The sequence below is a fragment of the Schistocerca piceifrons genome, chromosome X (genome assembly GCF_021461385.2).
Source record: "Schistocerca piceifrons isolate TAMUIC-IGC-003096 chromosome X, iqSchPice1.1, whole genome shotgun sequence".
Taxonomy (NCBI): Eukaryota; Metazoa; Arthropoda; class Insecta; order Orthoptera; family Acrididae; genus Schistocerca; species Schistocerca piceifrons.
The window spans coordinates 215,585,193-215,605,080 of NC_060149.1; the positions used below are offsets into that span (position 1 = coordinate 215,585,193).

The 19,888-nt window shown below is 40.9% G+C and overlaps 1 protein-coding gene across 4 annotated transcripts in view; it reads left to right on the plus strand.

Annotated features, from left to right (window-relative positions):
* The window catches only part of LOC124721165 (presequence protease, mitochondrial), a 98,490-nt gene that overhangs the window by 26,856 nt on the left and 51,746 nt on the right, over positions 1–19,888 (plus strand). For 2 of the 4 annotated variants that reach the window (XM_047246002.1, XM_047245998.1), the window contains exon 2: positions 5,940–6,139. The exons of 1 other annotated variant lie outside the window; for it this stretch is intronic. The gene's annotated coding sequence lies outside the window, so the exon portion shown is untranslated. Of the gene's footprint in view, positions 1–5,939; positions 6,140–15,188; positions 15,349–19,888 lie in introns of all 4 variants that reach the window. One more of the 4 variants, XM_047245999.1, reaches the window with a different exon arrangement.

The following is a 19,888-nucleotide window of genomic DNA, read 5'->3' on the forward strand; positions in this document are numbered from 1 at the left end:
ACTCTCCTCGATCTGGAACTCTGATTGCTTGACGTTTGAGAGAATTTGTATATGGCATTTTTTTGTTGTTTGCTTACAGGTGGTATGTGGCTGTGTCGCTTTCTAGCTCCAATTTGCAACCAGTGAGCATGAAATCAGCACTTTGTCAATGTGTATGACCACTTAATCAACTCACAAAAACGGCTTGCACTGTACGTCTCTACCTATAATGCAAGGCATACTGCTAATATTCATACTGCAGTGACGTTTCTTTTTTTTCTGGGCAGCCCTTCATGATTCGGTCATTACAAGTGGCTTGCGGAGTATATAGATGTAGGTGTAGACAGGAGTTCTATTCATAAGTCCTGACGGAAACACTGCAAGAAAAAAGCTATTGAAATCAAGAACCAATTTAAGAATAAGAAATGCAGTAAGCATTAACAGATAATTGTATGGTAGCAAGACTTCCTCTGATTCTTTCAAATTGTGGTATTGAGCAACTTCTTGGAAGTGTGTGTCTCTGGCCCCTTCTGCAGCCAAAGCATCATATGTGGATTTCAGAATTCTTTCAAAACTTTATAAATATCTATTGTCACTTAACAAAGACTGAAAAATCATTTATGGTATCTGTCTCCTGAATGTGTCACCTATGATTTGATTTTTCTCATTGTGTTTACCTCAAAAGCATTATACACAATTGTGTTATAGGTTGACTTAGTAAATACAACAAACTTAATAATTCAGTTGAAAGTAATTGCTTGATCAGCTACTTTAGTCTAATATTTATTAGGTAAAAAGTAATTGAATTTTTTTTTCAAATGTGGGGCTTAGTAGCGCTGCTTTACCCTTCTCCTATGGAGACCAAATTACATTCAACTAATTTCTTTGTGTAATGAAACAAACAAGGAGATTACACAGGAAAAAAATCAAACTTGAAAAGTAAGAGCTACGCCATTCATCACAAACAGCAAGTTGTGGGTGCACATCCCCAGTGGGACTCTGGCAACACTCACAAAACCAGGCATTTAATAAACGTAAGCATGGTCTGTAATAGGCTGTAATGCAATTTTTATTTAATCCTACGATTAGCTAATTTTGACTACTTGTCATTGTCAAGCACCTTTAAAACCAACATGGAAAAGCACTACATTGTCTGCATACATCGCGGCTACTTATTGAGGATAAACAATGTGTCAGTAGATACAAATGTAGGGAGGGGCAGCAAACAAAAAGCACTTACCATACAAAGTGAAGGAGTAATTGCTGTGTACGCAATGTAATAGGGACATTACAAGTATACTGTTGTCTCGATATAACATACATTATTAAGATTTTACAAATAGAAAACCCTTTATGAGCTGATCAGTGTAAATCCAAATTGTCAAAGACAAGAGCCATTAAAAATGAAACCGATTATACAGCAAAGGATCAGAGGTTGTATTAAAATGCAAAAGCAAACATCAGAATACAACGCAACAGAGCATAACATAACACCTTTTTTTTTTAAATTCTGCAGGAAATTCCTGATTTTCAACTCTGAGTGCTCATTTAGAACACATTCTGGATACTTATTAAGAGCAGTATAAATTTCCATTTCTCCATAGATAGTCATCAGTCTACCTTTACTAATAACATGAAAACCTCTCGTGCGTTAGGGCCATTCGAAGTTGTTTGTTAGCACATACGTGATTGCTAAATGAAGATTTATTACTGGTACTAATACTCCTGTTTCCTCAGCCTAGCTCCAAAATTTCTCCCTGTTTGTCCCAAGTAATTTTTTCAGTCATCACAGCTGTGATCAAAAGTATCCAGACACCCCCAAAAACATATGTTTTTCATATTAGGTGCATTGTGCCGCCACATACTGCCAGGTACTCCATATCAGCGACCTCAGTAGTCATTGGACATTGTGAGAGAGCAGAATGGGGCATTCTGTGGATCTCACAAACTTCGAACATGGTCAGGTGATTGGGTGTCACTTGTGTCGTAAGTCTGTACACAAGATTTCCACACTCCTAAACATCGCTAGGTCCACTGTTTCCGATGTGATAGTGAAGTGTAAATGAGAAGGAACACGTACAGCACAAAAGCGTACAGGCCAACCTCGTCTGTTGACTGACAGAGAGCACCGACAGTTGAAGAGTGTCGTAATGTGTAAAAGGCAGACATCTATCCAGACCATCACGCAGGAATTCCAAACTGCATCAGAGTCCACTGCAAGTTCTATAACAGTTAAGCAGGAGATGAGAAAACTTGGATTTCATGCTCGAGCTGCTGCTCATAAGCCACACATCATGCTAATAAATGCCAAATGACACCTCACTTGGTGTAAGGAGCGTAAACATTGGACGATTGAACAGGGGAAAAACGTTGTGTTGGGTGACGAATCACAGTACACAATGTGGCGATTTGATGGCAGGGTGTGGGTATGGCGAATTCCCAGTGAACCTCATCTGCCATCGTATGTAGTGCCAACAGTAAAATTCAGAGGTGGTGGTGTTATGGTGTGGTTGTATTTTCATGGAGGGGGCTTGCACCCCTTGTTGTTTTGTGTGGCACTATCACAGCACAGGCCTACATTGATGTTTGAAGCACCTTCTTGGTTCCCACTGTTGAAGAGCAGTTTGGGGATGGTGATCGCATGTTTCAACACAATCGAGCACCTGTTCATAATGCATGGCCTGTGGCGGAGTGGTTACACAACAACAGCATCCCTGTAGTGGACTGGCTTTCACAGAGTCCTGACCTCAATCCTATAGAACACCTTTGGGATGTTTTGGAACACCGACTTCGCACCAGGCCTCACCGACCGACATTGATACCTCTCCTCAGTACAGCACTCCGTGAAGAATGGGCTGCTATTCCCCAAGATACCTTCCAGCACCTGATTGAACGTATGCCTGCGAGAGTGGAAGCTGTTATCAAGGCTAAGGGTGGGCCAACATCATATTGAATTCCATCATTACCCATGGAGGGAGTGATTTTCCTAAATCACTCCAGGCAAATGCCGGGATGGTTCCTCTGAAAGGGCATGGTTGACTTCCTTACCCGTCCTTCCCTAATCTCATGAGACCAATGACCTCAGTGTTCGGTCTCTTCCCCCAAACAACCCAACCCGTGGAGGGTGCCACAAACTTTTTCAGCCAGGTGTCTGGACACTTTTGATCACATAGTGTAGATCCCAGATTGCTTCATTACTTCAGCCTTGTGGGTACTATGGCATAGAGAACTCTTGATTTTGTGTGCAAAAACTTATCGGTACATTCATATTTCAGAAAACCTTAGCTATCTTATCAGAAATGCGTCCATAGTATGGCAATGTAGCATACTTCACCTTTTCTTTAGGCTACTCATTTGTTAGTGTAATACTGTCTACATTCTTTTCTACAGAGGTAGTCAGTTTTTTACTGTGTATAGCTGAAACCATTCTATTATCGTAACCGTTTCTACAAGCTATTCTCTTCAACATATCTAATTCTTTACTCACTTCCATACTAACAGGAGGAATGCTTGTCATCCTACTTGTCATCACTTGAAAGAAGGCACATTTATTTGAATGAGGATGATATGAATCATTATGGATTATAGTATTGGTTGTCATTGACACGATTAAATTAAAATCGCATTACAGCCTACTGCGGCTGATGTTTACATTTATCAAACATTTGGAGGCTGTGGATCCCCCCACAAAAAACCAGGTAGCTGTTGCCATGGCTGGGTGACACCTATGGAGCAAGCCCCCAGTCAGAGCTGGTCGAACAGCTTGCCATGAAGTGATTGAAACTTATTGAAGCCAGTGACTGCAAGGTCCTACCGATTGCTTTAAACTGGAACTCTGATTATGATGCTTGCCAGTAAAACCCCAAATCGTTCCCGCCCTTGGATACACCATGGTAGGAAGGAAAATGGTATTTACACGGAGAGCCACACTCACGAAAGTACCAATTCTGTTCTAGAATGAATGCAAGATCTTTTAATGACCAAACATTAGTTCTTCATGGAACATATCAAACATAACTTTGGAGACATGGCAACATTGCAAAAGATGTGGAGTAGCTCCCTCCAGATCAAGATGACAGACTACACTCAGTATTGAGTCTTGCTTTTGTGTAATTCAGGGTATGCCAGATTATTGTACTCAATACAACAGTGACCATTATCTTTCATCAAGATTTGATATTACGATCTGATGACGAATGATGTGCCAACCTGAAGGGCACAGTTCATCATCTGTGTCCACAAAGTGTCGAAGAATAATAAGAATTCATCTGAGAGCAGGGTTTACCATTGTGTCACCAGGCCCTACTAACCCTCCCTATGCATTGTGGTGTATTAAGGGTCTCCGTTTCAGATACGTCTTCTCGAGGGCTCAGTGAAACCATCTATGGCAATTGTGGACACTAAATAGTGTGGCAGAACACCTAGTCTCCATTCTACAGCATGTCAAATCAGGACCCACCGAAAAGTAACTGACAGTCCAAGACTAAAATACCTTACACTAATTATCATACTTTGATTCTATAAAGAATGTGTATGTCTTCATGCTGTTGATATGAGAACCAGTTTTGCACCAACTATGAAGAAACCTTGCTGCTCATCCAGATGACATGTTCCCTTACCCTCCCTCATTTCCCTTACCCAGCCGCTCTCCCCTTCTCTCACCCTCCCTCTTCCCCCTCCTTACCCGCCCCCCTCCTTACCCGCCCCCCTCCTTACCCGCCCCCCTCCTTACCCGCCCCCCTCCTTACCCGCCCCCCTCCTTACCCGCCCCCCTCCTTACCCGCCCCCCTCCTTACCCACCCCCCTCCTTACCCGCCCCCCTCCTTACCCGCCCCCCTCCTTACCCGCCCCCCTCCTTACCCAACCCCCTCCTTACCCTCCCCCCTCCTTACATGCCCCCCTCCTTACCCTCCCCCCTCCTTACATGCCCCCCCTCCTTACATGCCCCCCCTCCTTACCCGCCCCCCTCCTTACCCGCCCCCCTCCTTACCCGCCCCCCTCCTTACCCGCCCCCCTCCTTACCCGCCCCCCTCCTTACCCGCCCCCCTCCTTACCCGCCCCCCTCCTTACCCGCCCCCCTCCTTACCTATCCCCCTCCTTACCTGCCCACCTCCTTGACTGGCCCCCCGGTCCTTAACAACTAAACAAAAACACACACACACACACACACATACACACACACACACACACACACACACACACACACACACACGTCCTTACCTGCCACCCTCCTCCTTACCCACCACCCCTTTCCTTTGTCTGATGCCCCTCCCAGCTCCCCATCTCTTCCACCTCTCCCACCTCTATCCTGGCTGCTGCTTCTCTTCCCCTGCTGCCCCACGTCCTGTCTCTTATCCACTTCCCTCCCTCTTTTCAGGCCTTTTTCTATCAATAACCCCCTGTTGCTTCTCTTTCTTTTTTTCAGTAATAGAACTCATACCTAATTTTACAATGTTCTTATTGTAGCTTTGTCAGTTTTCCTCATAGAGTATTTGAAAAGTCATTCAGTATCCTTGTGCCCTGGAAGTCAAATATTAATATTATGTGTGCTGTTACTGATTCCATCATTTGATGATGTTTGTCATCACACTTGTGTATACAAAATGAAATCAATAAACTTCATTGTAGTATCAACCATAAATGACTGCAGCTCAAGGCCAGCGCCTGATTGAGAAAGCTTATTTATCTAACTGGTTCGTGACATATACTGCTCTTCTTTTCAGGATGAAAGATGCCTGTGAAAATAGAAATAATTGGAAGTAAATGGTAAAGAACACACATAATTGGCATATTCTTAGGCATTGTTGAGCTGTGTTTGAAATTTAAAGATATGCAAATTTCTCATTTAGAAACATCATATTGAACTATTAAAATATGGTTGTGTTTTGACCAATAACAAAATAGTTGTTATTTGTGTGTACTTGGTCTTGCCACAAATCATGTCATTATTTCATTTACAGCTTACTTGGCAAATGGCGACTGGATGGCTTCACTGCCAAAAACAAATTTTTAGGTTTGAAAATGAGCATTCAATCCTTAAGGTGAAACTGTTGAGTACATCTTCGAGAAACACTTCTGCTACAGGCTACAGTGTGCTTAGGAAATAATTAACTTTCTCACAAAGTCTTCCTGTACACAGTTCACACACAATATAGGGAAGGTAAGAAATCTTAATTAATTACTAATATTGTCCAAATAGTCTGTAATGAAGTCATTACTCCCTCTCCTCTATGCAGAGCTTTGAGAGGCTCTGAAGTTGTGTCATTAAGGAGGACATTAATTCAGTGACATTATTTTCTGAACCTAATTAATATATATGGATCTCAAAACTAAAAATGTTGTTATTTAATGTAAAACATTTTTATATAAATAAAACAGAATAACTTATTCACTAATGAAAAACATGCATTTCCTCAGCTCCACCCTGCGCTAACCTAAAGGAGGTTGAGGAAATGATTTTGTGATATTACACTGGGTGGTGACTTACCTGGGAAGCCCATAAAATAGGCAGTTCTCAGAAGAATTGAATTCATCACATGACTTTGAATTTGTCATTCGTACAAAAGCAAAGGATTTTTATGTAAAAAAATAATGGATTCATATTTGAACGTGCATGTTTTTAGATCACCACAGAACATTGAGACTTTGGCACTTTCTGATTAGTTTCATTGTGAAGTAGTACTTTGCCAACTTCCTCACGGTGTCATTCATGTATTCAGTAGCGACCATAGTGTGAAAAGTGTCCAGTTTGATACGTGAGGCACTGGTGCCATCAAATTCTATTATTCCATTCCAGTGACAACAGTAGGAACCATGTTCATGTGAGGACCTCTTCTATATGAGGTTATTTCAAACTGTGCTAACAAAAGTTCAGAGGTTGTTCAGGGATATTTCTTGTGTACTTTGGTGTAAGGGACCTGTGGTCTCCATTGGCCCATAATAGACTAATTTCAGTTTGTGTTTTGCCATTATTATTACAGCGTGTATACGGCCCAGGACAGCCGGGAGATTTTAGAATTCCAGGAATTTTTCGTTTAGTTTTCAGTAAATTTTTGTAATTTTGACTGGTAAGAATCAGTACTCTAACAAAGGATATTACTGTATCCCGCTACTGCAGAATAATACTGCAACAATAAAATGTGAACGAGGAGGAAAAAAAAAAAAAAAACCGAAAACAAAACATAAATTGCAAAGGAAATGTGCCACATACAACAACAAAACACAGTGCTCAATGTGTGGAAGCCTAGGGACCGATGACATCAGCAGTTTGGTCTCAAGGTTAAAAAAAAATCATAAATTGATTTTTGAATGCGTGCATAGCGTACGTGATGTCTCTGTCAGGGGAATCCTCATCGCATCTAGAAATAAACTTTCCTGCAGGCAAAAGGGGACGGAGCTATACAAGCTGAGCAGAGTAAAGCCGAACGAGTGAAAGCCAATCACTGTCTGATTATGTGGTTGATTGGGTTTGCGAATGATCAGCGTTGTTATAATTACTAGGGAAATCCATAGATTCAGACTACCAGTGTGGAAATAAATGACTAACAGGAATAACAGGTAAGAAAGATTACATATTATCTTCTCGGTGTATCCAGGAAAATGAAATGTTGTCAGAATATTTTTCGCCAGATCACTACACTAGTAAGGGCCAGTTGTACAGTCTCCATGTAGCAGCCGCTTAAGTTCTATTCTGGAAGTAGCATGGAAAATGGTTTGTAGGAACATAACAACGCCGAACCGGAGAATAATCAGGGATACCTAAACCGGTGATTGTGGTTGGGTTAGTGAAGTTAACCGGTGAATAAGTTTTGACAAAGGCAGGAATAGTTCCAGAATTAGTCATGACAAGCTTGTTTGTTAGAATGAGGAAGGAGAAGAAACAGGGACATCACACAAATTAGGGAAGTATATGACGATTCCAAATTTATATTAGAATCTCGTACTACTACTTTTCGATCTCATGCTCGAGAAACTGGAGCGTATGAATGAAATGTGAAACTGTTTTCTGACATAAAGCTTTTTGCTTATAGTAGGCCTAATAGGCATGTTATGTTGGTCTTCGTGAATTATATTCTGATGTGTTATAAAAATGACCATTTGTGCCAAAACAGTCTCGTTTATTTGGTGTCTGTTAAAATTTCTGCAGTGTTAGAAAGGCCTATTTTGTTTTGTTTAGCAGACAGTGAGAAAATATACATAATCAGATCGAGAAACCACACCAGTCTTGGATACTATTTGTATTAACAGCCTACGCAATATTAGACAACGATATTTCGATTTTTCATGTAGCAAAACGTTTGACGAACTTTGTTCAGGTAATAGATTCTGTTGTAGAAAGGAAAGAATGCTATGTAAAGCTGTAGCAAGATTAGAGAGAAAACAGTGCTAGCAGATAAGGATTGAAGAAATATGTACTCTATTGTTTGTCTCTTGTCTTTATTGGTTTTATGTATCCTATATTTAATTTTATGCCACTCAAAACAGAAAGTTATTAGACAACAGGCAATAAAGAGTGCAAATTTTCTGAAGAGTTTTTGTTCCCCCGATTACAAATAATCCCATCCAGTATTAAGTGCGAGTTTTTTTAAAAAAAGAATAAGAGGGGCAGGATGTCAAACCAGGCGACTGGTGGTGGCGGTGGTGGTGGTAGTAGTAGTAGTAGTAGTAGTAGTAGTAGTAGTAATAATAATAATAATAATAATAATAATAATATCCCCTGGGGAGGTTTCATGTAGGCTTATGACTCTCATTTCATAACTGACAGTTTAGTAGAGAATGGTCAAGAAGTGACAAACTAAATTGACTTTTTCTGCGGGTTCCATTTGTTTATTGCCCTCAGCGTTTGAAGTCTTTGAGCAAGATAGCAGAGCAGACGTTTCTGTGTATGTCATTCTGGTATAGTGGGCACAGTTTTTGTTAGATTTCTGAATTTAGCTGCTCTTGCTTTATCAAGAGCACATAAAGCCCTGTCTAAATTAAATGGTATGTGGGTCATTCCGTGTCAGTTCAACCAGGGGCTCCAGCTCATAGTCTCAGATTTGACTGAAATTTAGTACAGTAATTCTACCATGTGTGGAACACTCGTGTACAAAGTATTGGTTTCCCCTGCCAATTAGTTCCAGAATTATGACTTGTGAAAGAAGGTGGCGTGACCCGGAAATTGCAACCCGCATCTGGCAATCTATCTTCAGACCCAACTTCAGGTCTTAATAACTTTGGAACTATTCCACACAGTCCAGTGAAATATTTACAACCTAGTAACATCCATTTAGAGAACATACTACATGAATCAAAACACCAACAACATATTTCTGAGGGAAAATAAAAAATTCCAAAGTGTGATTAAAAAAATGTAATATGTTAAACGGTACATATTGTAGGCACCCTCTATGCCAAATATAATTCACTCAAAAAGGGTATAAATTTTTTGTGGTAAGCTTAACGTGGCCTAAACACACACAGAACTCATCATACCCATATCAGTCACAAAAACTGAGTTACATGCACACGAAAATACAAAAATTTGAAAAATTACCTGAAAAACATGTATTTTCTAAGTGTGGTAGCACAAAAGGGACAAGTGGTATCCAAGCCAAATTTCACACACTGCATAAGTAGACCATAATGATATATATCTCCAAATTTCAGAATGTTATTGCAAGACATTTGTGTACAGTGGAAGTTGACAGATGTATTTGGTGATGTGGCCATTGTTCCACAACACAATTTTGTAAAAACATATTGTAAAATGTTCTGCCTCTTCTTATCCTCTCCCACAACTGTTTAATCACTAAGCAACAACATATAGACAGATTAACACATCCTATCATTAATGTTTACTGCACCTTAACTGCTAAAAACCAGTTGATTGTGCTTCGAACAGAAGTTCTCCCACACTTTAGCTACTGTACTCTGTACATTGAGTGGCAAATTGTACTGTCTTCCTGACACTGTGGTAGGAACTGGAACTGTCATAAGAATATGTTCAAAAGGAATCCAACACCTGTCTTCCAAACGTGGTCAATGAAATGAGCTTGCTGGTCCTGCTGGTGCCATGAAGTTCACAAATACATCACCTTCTGCTTCACAGCACTGTGCAACACATCCCAAGTACCATTTGTCATCAAAAACAGCAATAACATAGCAACCTGGTTGTATGTTGCTGCTTTTGATTCTGAATCCTGAGTCAGACAGACTGTGAAGACACATGTTGTGCGTGAACCTATAGTTATAACCGGACAGTCTGCTCATCTGCACATTGTCAGAGTCCGCTAGACAGAAGTGATGATGGCTTCTTGTGCCTGCAACAGTTTTAACGTGTTCTAGTCTGCTTTTTAGCAACACTTCGACTGATTTCACCTCATCTTTCGAAACATAGGATGATTGTATGCCAGAGATATTTTTCTGTACCCAGGTAAATAATTGAAGAGGTGTTAGTTGTGACCTTCTGTAGGGTGCTGCAGACTAACTCATGATGCCATGCGCTTAATGGTAGCACCAATACCATCACATTAATTTTTACCATGACTTGCTGCGATAAAATTCCATTCTGCGTGAATCTGAAAATCATGGTAATGCATGCATAAATTTTTAAGATTTTTACAGTTTTTGCACTTACTAGCTGCCCCATCACTGAAGTATTTCGCAAAATGTATGTGAGGCAGCTTGTTTTTCACACACACCATGACAGTGCGAATGTGGGCATGAACTGCAATGGCATCATGAATTAAACAGTCACTAAAAACACACAGGTTCATGACAGACACATCACCTGATTCACCTCTATAGTAAATCGCAAATGGCTGGAGAGTTGCTTGACTGTTGTCCCAATGATATCCTTGGATGGAATCTTGAACTAAAAATGCATAATTTTCAGAAAAGTCTAATATTACTATAATTTCATCTTGTTTCAAATTATCCTTACAAAACTGGAGATAAGCCAATTGTGCTGTTGCTGTGAAGCTGTGTGTGGTCAGTTTGTCCGGTTTTGGACAACACATTTCAACAAAATCTTCCACTGTACTTTGCTTTGTTTCAAGACTTGTGCGATCCATGTGTGTTCATTGTTTATAAGAAACAAGTTCATCATCATTCATAAGGAGTTCACCATACAGTTTGTTATTCATGTGTTCTGCAAGATTCGCCTTGCCACGACACTTCTCACACCTGTGTATCATGCACTGGTAGGAACTGATGTCACACACTAGCAGCTTCATTGCACCTTTGTAATCCAGACCAGAATCCTTTATAGCAGCAAATATCAGCGTAGCGTTTTGATGGGTCTCACGTACACAAACATTGTGTGTGCCCCTTGCACTTACACGCACAACCCATTTTGGATGAAGATTGAAAAAAGATGACAAACCTGCTTTGGTATTGGGATACTTTTCCTTGAATTCTACATATAGTTCTGATATGTTGCATAGCAACAGTCTGTTTTGCATCTTTACACATACATTTCCCATTTTCACCGTTACATAGTCTTTTTTTCCGGGCATTATTCGGCTGTAGTCATTATTTTCATAAAACTCTGACACTAGCACCTTTATTTCTGAACTCAATTGCTTACCCTGAGCCTGCTGTAGTTGTGGAAGCACTCCTTGGGTTGCTTTTATTTTCCTAGCTTGCTGTACCATATATGTAGAAAAATTGAATTCCTTTGCAGTGTAGTCAATAGACCAGCTGGAAGGTGCAAGGATAAGAATAGCTACTCTTTTCTGGCGTGTGCATATGGCACATTTTTTCTTTCAAATCATGCACGATTTAGTCCAAATCAGAGCATTTTCTGGCATGATTTTTGTTCCTTTGGAGCTGATAGTTCTTCCTCTGCCACCATTAGTGTGTCAGCTATTTTGTGTTTTAATTACATTTGAGCTTCTTGTAGTTTTCTTCTACCATAGCTGGGCCTGTCTCTTTTCTCAACTTTGTGTGTCTTCATGGGAGACAAACCAAGAGCAGTCACTGAAGTATTTAATTGCTCATCCGCTGTGGTTGTAGGTGGCTGATACTCTTCGTCACTGTCATGTAAATTATCAGCATATTCTTCATTTTTTAGCAGTGTAACACACCTGGAACATAAATTTTGTCCTGGTTTCATGTTAACTCCCATGCACTGATTCACTTTCAATACTGATTTTATATCAATTTCTCTGAGGCTACACTTCACTGTCTTCTTATGAATCCAAAATGGATCAAAACAACTTCTTTGTAGGAAAGAATACTTATCCAGAAACACTTTCATATGATGATAACAAACACTAAAGTTTCCTGGAACTGTACTTCTTGTGCCCACCCACAGGGTGTATCCCTGATCTCCATAGCAACAAATCTTGGTCTGATTCATCCAGATCAAACAGTACAAAGTGAATGCCACATTTTGTTCCATATGTTGTTTTATGACATTCAGATGCTTGAGTTCTACCAATACTGCAACTTGTTTGAACAAAAGCACCACTAGTACACTCTTCCACCTCCATACTGACTTTCCACAACAGTAACGACCAGTCTGAACTAGAATCTTAAAACCATGAGTAACCTGTAATTGTTGCTTGTTTCCTTTGTTGTTCCTGCCTAACAATGACTCATTCTGTCCCTGAAAACTACCATTGTTTAACTTTCTGTTGCCTAATGGTTTCCAACAATTGCTGCAGCTTTATCTGAAACAAGCTGTCTGCATCATCACTATTACTTGCTAAATCGTGTTAAAAGAAACGTAACCAAATACAACTCTTGTCAACTTTTATTGTACACAATTGCCTTGCAATAACAAGTTGAAATTTTGCCACATAATATATTATGGTCTACTTATGCAGTGTTTGAAATTTGGCTTGGATATCACTTGTCCCTTTTGTGCTACCACACTTAGAAAATACATGTTTTTCAGGTAATTTTTCAAATTTTTGTATTTTCGTGTGCATGTAACTCTGTTTGTGAGACTGATATGGGCAAGATTAGTTCTGTGTGTGTTTAGGCCACATTAAGCTTACCACTAAAAAAAATTATACCCTTTTTGAGTGAATTATATTTGGCATAGTGGGCACCTATAATATGTACCTTTTAACATATTACATTTTTTTAACCACATTTTGGAATTTATTTTCCCTCGGAAATATGTTGTTGGTGTTTTGATTCATAGAGTGTGTTCTCTAAGTAGATGTTACTGGGTTGTAAAAATTTCACTGGACTGTGCGGAATAGTTCCAAAGTTATTAAGACCTGAAGTTGGGTCTGAAGATAGATTGCCAGATGCGGGTTGCAATTTCCGGGTCACGCCACCTTCTTTCACAAGCCATTATTCTGGAACTAATTGGCAGAGGAACTTAAAATTTTGTACATGAGTGTTCCACACTTGGTAGCATTGGTGTGCTAAATTTCAGCCAAATCTGAGACTATCAGCTGGAACATTTTCTCAAATTGGTTGAATTGACATGGAATGACCCATGTTTTTGTGAAAGGATTGCAGGAGTACTTTTGCAGGAAACAAACTGAGAGAGAAGCAAGGCTTCATGAATCTGTTTAAAGGTCATAATCAGACCATAATGTCAATAGTATTTACTAAGCAAGTCAAAATTCATTCAGTGACTCAAGTTCTTTTGACAAACAACCAGTTGTGCAATGTGGTATGTCAGGAGCAACATCTGAGTCTATCTGTCCTCCAGAAAATAAGTTAGCCACTCTTGTGCTAAAACACCTTGAAAAGCCTAGTAAATAAAAAATGCTATTTTTTGTGCGTGCTTGATATCTTAAGTTGCCAACGAATTGCTCAGTGTCCTCAGTGGCTAATTTCTTGGTTGTAATTCGAAAAGAACAGACTACCTATCGCCTATAGATGGTTGTACAAATGTAATTAATATAGTTTATTACATCTGCCCATAGTTTTTTTCCAGGTGCACAAGGGCTAATGCATCCTGTGTGTTAAGTGTTGGTGGCAGCCTGGCTGTTAGGGTGATAATTGTTGGTGGCTGACACTGACCACTTAACTGAAGCACATGTTAGCCAGTGTGTGTATGGAAATGAATATGTGCACGTGTGTCTAATACTCAGAGTACATTTGTACAATGATTTGTGGGTGAGTAGTAGCCTTTTCTCCTTTTTTTTTATTATTCCAATTTTGGTTTCACATTCTCGTTATAATTTCTTGGTTATGGTATGCATAAAAAGTAAAAATATTAGCAAATGTATAAAATTCCAGCACATCAAAATAACAATCTATCAGCATTAAATATAACAATAGTGAGTTGTGTTGTACCACGAAATAATGTACTTGGTGCAGCCGAGTAAAATTCAGATTCCTTCCATGGCGACATGATGCCTTCCCCAACAACATAAGAAGCCAAGGAAAGTGGGTCAAGCTATAATGGCTGGACTGAATTTCAACAAGGGGAAGCCACAGATACCACTGTATTATGGACGCACCAACGAGTTGGTTACTTCACACCATAGCCTGGCCGGGCAGTCAGAGGCACCAAAGTACAGACACAGCAGGAAGATGGAGCATCCACAACTCGGATGGCTGATTCCCCATGCCCAGGCTGCATCTCTATTGGGAGTTGAGGTGAAGAAACTAATATGATAGCATAACAATCATGGGTGAGGCCCAAATAAGTATTTCTTATTTTCAGTACAGATATATGCAGCCAGTGACCTGCAATGAGGAGGGACCGATCCTGGACCGCCATTTACTTATCTAGCGATCTATAAGCATCCATTTTGCTGCATATCCCACCCTGCAGACGTGGGCACTGTTAGCCGAAGAGCTGCCATCCATGCAGAGTCTGATTTGGAAAACTTAGTCCCCTTCGATCAGTGGGCCACTTTGTGGCCTCCAGCACGAGCCTGGATGGGTGGCCACTCTTCTGCCATAGTATGGGCGTCTCCTGTCTGCTGCTGTAGGTAGACTATGCAGCTGCAGCTGCTGCTGGCTGCCTCTTCTGTCCAGAGATTGCAGCATGCCATGTCGTGCCTCGTGCACTGCTGTTCAGCTGCCGCCAGGCAGTGTAGCTGATGTGCAGTGGGCAACCCACTACCTCAGCAGACTTGGGCACCTCTGCCACAACGACATGGTCCACATGCTGATGTTGGCACCTTCATGGCTGGGTATTCACTGCCACTGCTCTGATTCCACAAGCAGCCTGCAATGTTGCCACATCATCTGTATATTGTTAGACAATAAGTGTTGGGTCTTTAATGCCGTTTTACTAATGCTCATAGGGCATCAGACAAGCACCCGCTCACCACACCACTATGCACATGCATCCAGGGATAGTGATCCATCAGCATCCTGACCGTGACGTGCCCACAACCACCACTCAACATAACGTCCATCGCCAGAGTCATTACAGTTGGTAATATTTAGCAGTATGGCATCAAAGTAAGCACAAATTTGGTAAAATAAGTGGTAGCTTCTTTAATATATTAATGACTTCTAGAACACACACACACAAAAAACTTTTGTAGTTAAATAGGATTGATAACAAGTAACTTTCCTGGAGAACTGCTGGAAGGCACTTGGTGTACTTTGTTTATTAAAAAAATTACCGCAGCAAAGAAAAAAAAGTTTAAAAATTGCCACAGTTTATTTTGTCCCCTACTTTGAGCTTGTGTAACACAAAAATGGTGAATGACTCAGCCTTGAAATTTTTTAAAGTGTGTAGATCACGTTTTATGAACTGTTGTGGCCGGTTTCAGCTGAAATAGACCAGTTTCAGATTTAACATTAGAACAAAGAGAAATAAATAAAACATTGGTTATTGCCTAATCCCTAAATAACTAATGATTTAAGTTCTTGCCTTCTGCAGCTGGCTGCATAGATTTCACTGCTAGCAAGAGTCGCCACTGTTATCAATATCCAATGTAAATGGTGATACTAGTACTTCCTGTTTAAATCTGCACTCAGGGTAAATAATGGCAGGGTTTATACCATTGCCAGTGTTGGACGGGGGAGGGGGTGAGGCATAGTTGAGGTGCCCACCAAGAGATCCAGCAGCATGGCCAGCTCCAATGACCTGGCATGGTCCTGTGGCAGGAAGTGGAGTTGGAGGCAAATTTGGTATTGGGGGGGGGGGGGCTCATTTGTGTGCTTATGAGTGTGCCATAGGTTGTGCCTGTGAGTGGATGGCAAGGGACACAGAGTTCAGAGGTTTGGTTAGTGGCACAAAAGATGATTGCATAGGTGTGAGCTCCTTCAGTTAGAGGCAATGGGACTGTTTATGAATGCAGTTGCAGTTGGAGCTGGTTTCAGTGACAGGCCATGACCTTGGGACCAGCCGCAACATCAATCAGCTGATGTGCACTATGGCCTAGGATGACCCCATGGGTCCACCATGTATATCAGCCAAATGTGGGCACCCGGGCATAGGTGTCCTCCAAATGGCCGAACCTGTACTTCAGCTGGGCATGGATGGTGGGTGGTCTAACAGGGTTCGATGCCTGCATCAGTACAATATTTCAGCTGTACTGGCCCCTTTGACAGGTGTGGACTTATACTTGGTAATGAATCTGTGTAGTGCCTCCTTGGTCAACATTGTCAACAAGGTCTCATGTTTCAAACATTCTGACTGCACAGCTTCTGAGTCAGGGCCGCGTGGAAGGAGGAGGTGGTCAGTTGTTCAGTGCTGTTGTAGTGGCAGAAGACTTTGGGTTTGGATTGCATTGAAGTAAACTGGGATCATTGTCTGGCATCAGTTTGTGTGGTGCTACCTCAATTGCAAAGATCATAGAAATGGTGTGGATGGTAGCATGAACGGTTGATGATGGTATCCACATCACAAAAAGGAAGTCGGAAAAAGCATCTACCACAAACAATCACGTATCTCCCTGAAATGGCCTGGCAAAATCAACATGCTTTTCTCCAGTGGGTGGTATGTGTGTGTGTGTGTGTGTGTGTGTGTGTGTGTGTGTGTGTGTGTGTGTGTTATATTCCCTCTCTCCCCCTCTCCTCTCCCATGGATAATCATGGCTATGGAGAGGAGTGTCGTGCAGGAGCCACCTGCTTTAGGGAGCAGGTACAACAGGAGTGGAATGAGTGTTCAGCTGCACAGTCATTACTAGACCGGTACATGTGCTGCCAACTTCCGTCTTGTGCATTATCCCCTAGTGACCCATGAAGTAGTTCAAGAATGGTGAGTCATAGCGGAGGCAGAATGAGGACTCATCATTCATAGATGTCTGTGGCTAATGTTAAGATGCTGTTTGTTGCATTGAGCCTGTGCTTCATCAAAAAATTGCTAAGAAATCCCAGGTCTGCTTGTTTTGGTAAATGCTCAGGCTACCCCAACCGCGTCGCTAACATTTGCAGTACCAGGTCATTGGCCAACACTTTAGGCACATCATGCGCTGTCAGTAGGATGTTCCAGGATTTATCACAGGTGGTGGTAGAATACAAAACGAACCGTTTCCTGGGGATCAAATTTGGTGTCAGGACCATTGGGAAAGCAGGACATGGTGTCTGCATTGGCATGTTGGTGTGTAAGGTAGAAGTGTGGCTTTCATAGTTATAACTGCTTAAGAACAATGCCTATCACTGCAGACTTGGCCCAGTTTTCTCCTTGAGCGTGGACCTGTGCTAGAAAAGCAGTATCAATGGCTTACAGTCAGATGGAAATTGCTGCTTCACAAATATACATCAAACTTACTCACATCATAAAGTATCGCTAAAGTCTGTTTTACATTCTGTGAATATTTTATTTATACTGCTGTTAATGTTTGAGTACTGGAGGGCAGCGTTGAGGGTAAAAATCGTAGAGGGTGACCAAGAGATGAATACACTAAGCAGATTCAGAAGGATGTAGGCTGCAGTAGGTACTGGTAGATGAAAAAGCTTGCACAGGATAGAGTAGCATGGAGAGCTGCATCAAACCAGTCTCAGGACTGAAGACAACAACAACAACAACAACAACAATGTTTGAGTTATAGACAATTAATCTTTTGGAGACATTTGAGATTTTATGGGGCAAAACTGCCCCAATCCCATATTGTGGTATATCAATTGGGAGCATCAGTCACATGTCCGATGTGTACTTGGCTGTTTTTAGATAATCCTAAAGGTATTGAAAAGCCTGTTGACATGATGCTGACCACACAAATTTGATGCCTTTTTTGTGTGTCTGGTTGCTGCTTTGGGTACAAACATAGTACAGCAAGTGAGTCTGCCGAGAAAAGACCAGTTGTTTCCGGTAGGTGGATGCTGGAAAGTTTTATAACATCAACATGGTCACACATGGGTGCTGCTGGAAATGTGGCCCAGGTCTTTAATGCCAGGGGCAAAAAAGCTGCACTTGTCTGACAAAGTAAGTGTTTTCCCAAGAAAATCATAAAGTCCACAAATAAAGCAGTGCTGTTGTATGTGTAGCAATATGACTCTTGACTAGACACTTCATACAGTGTGAAACCAGTGCCCAAGGCAGTCTTTCAGCAAGGTTTACATATGGATTGGCAGTACCACCCACATGACACACCAGTCTTGCTTCTCGCAGCCATCCATGGTGACTTCCCTGTTGCTGATTTCCAACACCTCCGTTACCCCTGCTATCATAGCTGCTGTAGGCAGGAATACTACCCTCTTCAGTTGTCCATCAAGAATTTTTGAAGTATCAGATAATTAGTTTTCATTTGGGCAATAGTGGAAAATTTTAAACAAAAGCTTTGGTCATAAAAACCAGTCATTGCAAAGACAGGAGAGGGAAATTTCAATGATTTTTTCTTAAATAAAAGAGGAAACACTAGCTGTCTCTGGCCAATACAACATGGATGTCTTGCACCAAGATGCCCTGATGCCAGCTACGAGCACTTTTCACTTGCTGTGTTACGAGATAAGTAATTTAGCTAGTAATTAATTGTTTTTGCAGTATATTCTGTAGTATTTACATGCATTAGTGTCAGCTAGACTTGATAAATTCAAGGTTTCAGTTTTTTATTTGTGTCTGAATAGGAAAAGCGAAGATTCTGTTTATAACAGTTTCGCGTGTACACAAACGTTTGTTTACATTCTTAATTGATGTTAAATACATGGGATTATCAATTAAGTCATTGTACAATACTCAGTATTTATGTTTATTAGTGTCATTTAGACTCGATACATTGAAGGTAGCAGTTTTTATACGTTTTATTAGGAAAAGTGATACTGACAGTGAATTCTCTAACCTCACTTGTATACATTTGACTAGTTCAACTTGTGAGTGTTAACAGTTAAGCAAACGTAAAATATGTGGTAAATTAGTGTTACAATACAATATCTGAGTAAATCAAGTGTTATAATACAGCTTCTGAGCCCTTCTTACATACGGTTTAGTTAGCAGAAAGCTCACCTCGCCGTCTGCTTAAATTCCTTAGCTTGTTGTGTGCTTTACATTCTGAACTCTTATTGTTAGCTAAAGGTTTTGTTTTGTACCTGCATCTGTCAGTGTACAATACTCAGTATTTACATTTATTAGTGTCATTTAGACTTGATACATTGAAGGTAGCAGTTTTTATAGTTTTATTAGGTCATTTTGGCATGTACATAAGCATTTGTTTACATTATAAATATGAGGGATAATCAGAAGTGTAGCTTTCCGTAGGTTACTGTTTAATTCGTTAATAATATTCATTAGGTAGCCCGTAGCAGTTTACTGTAGGTCACTGTTTTTTCTTTAGTATTCACTAGATAGCCCCTATCAGGAAACAGTAAGTTTCCTTACATTTCTTATAGTACATCACATATTAGTTGGATGGGTAGGGACTGTGTCTGTTGTGTGCAGATGCAGTAGTAGTTGGCCACAGTCCAAATGCAGCTGGAAGGTTTGTTTGCCACAGTCAACGGGCTCCAGAATGCCACCTTTAGGTGCAGTGGGGATGGGGTGCCTGGGGCAGCCTCTGCTGTACTAGATGTGTAGAGGGTGGGGGGGGGGGGGGGGTGTCACAGCTCTCTTGTC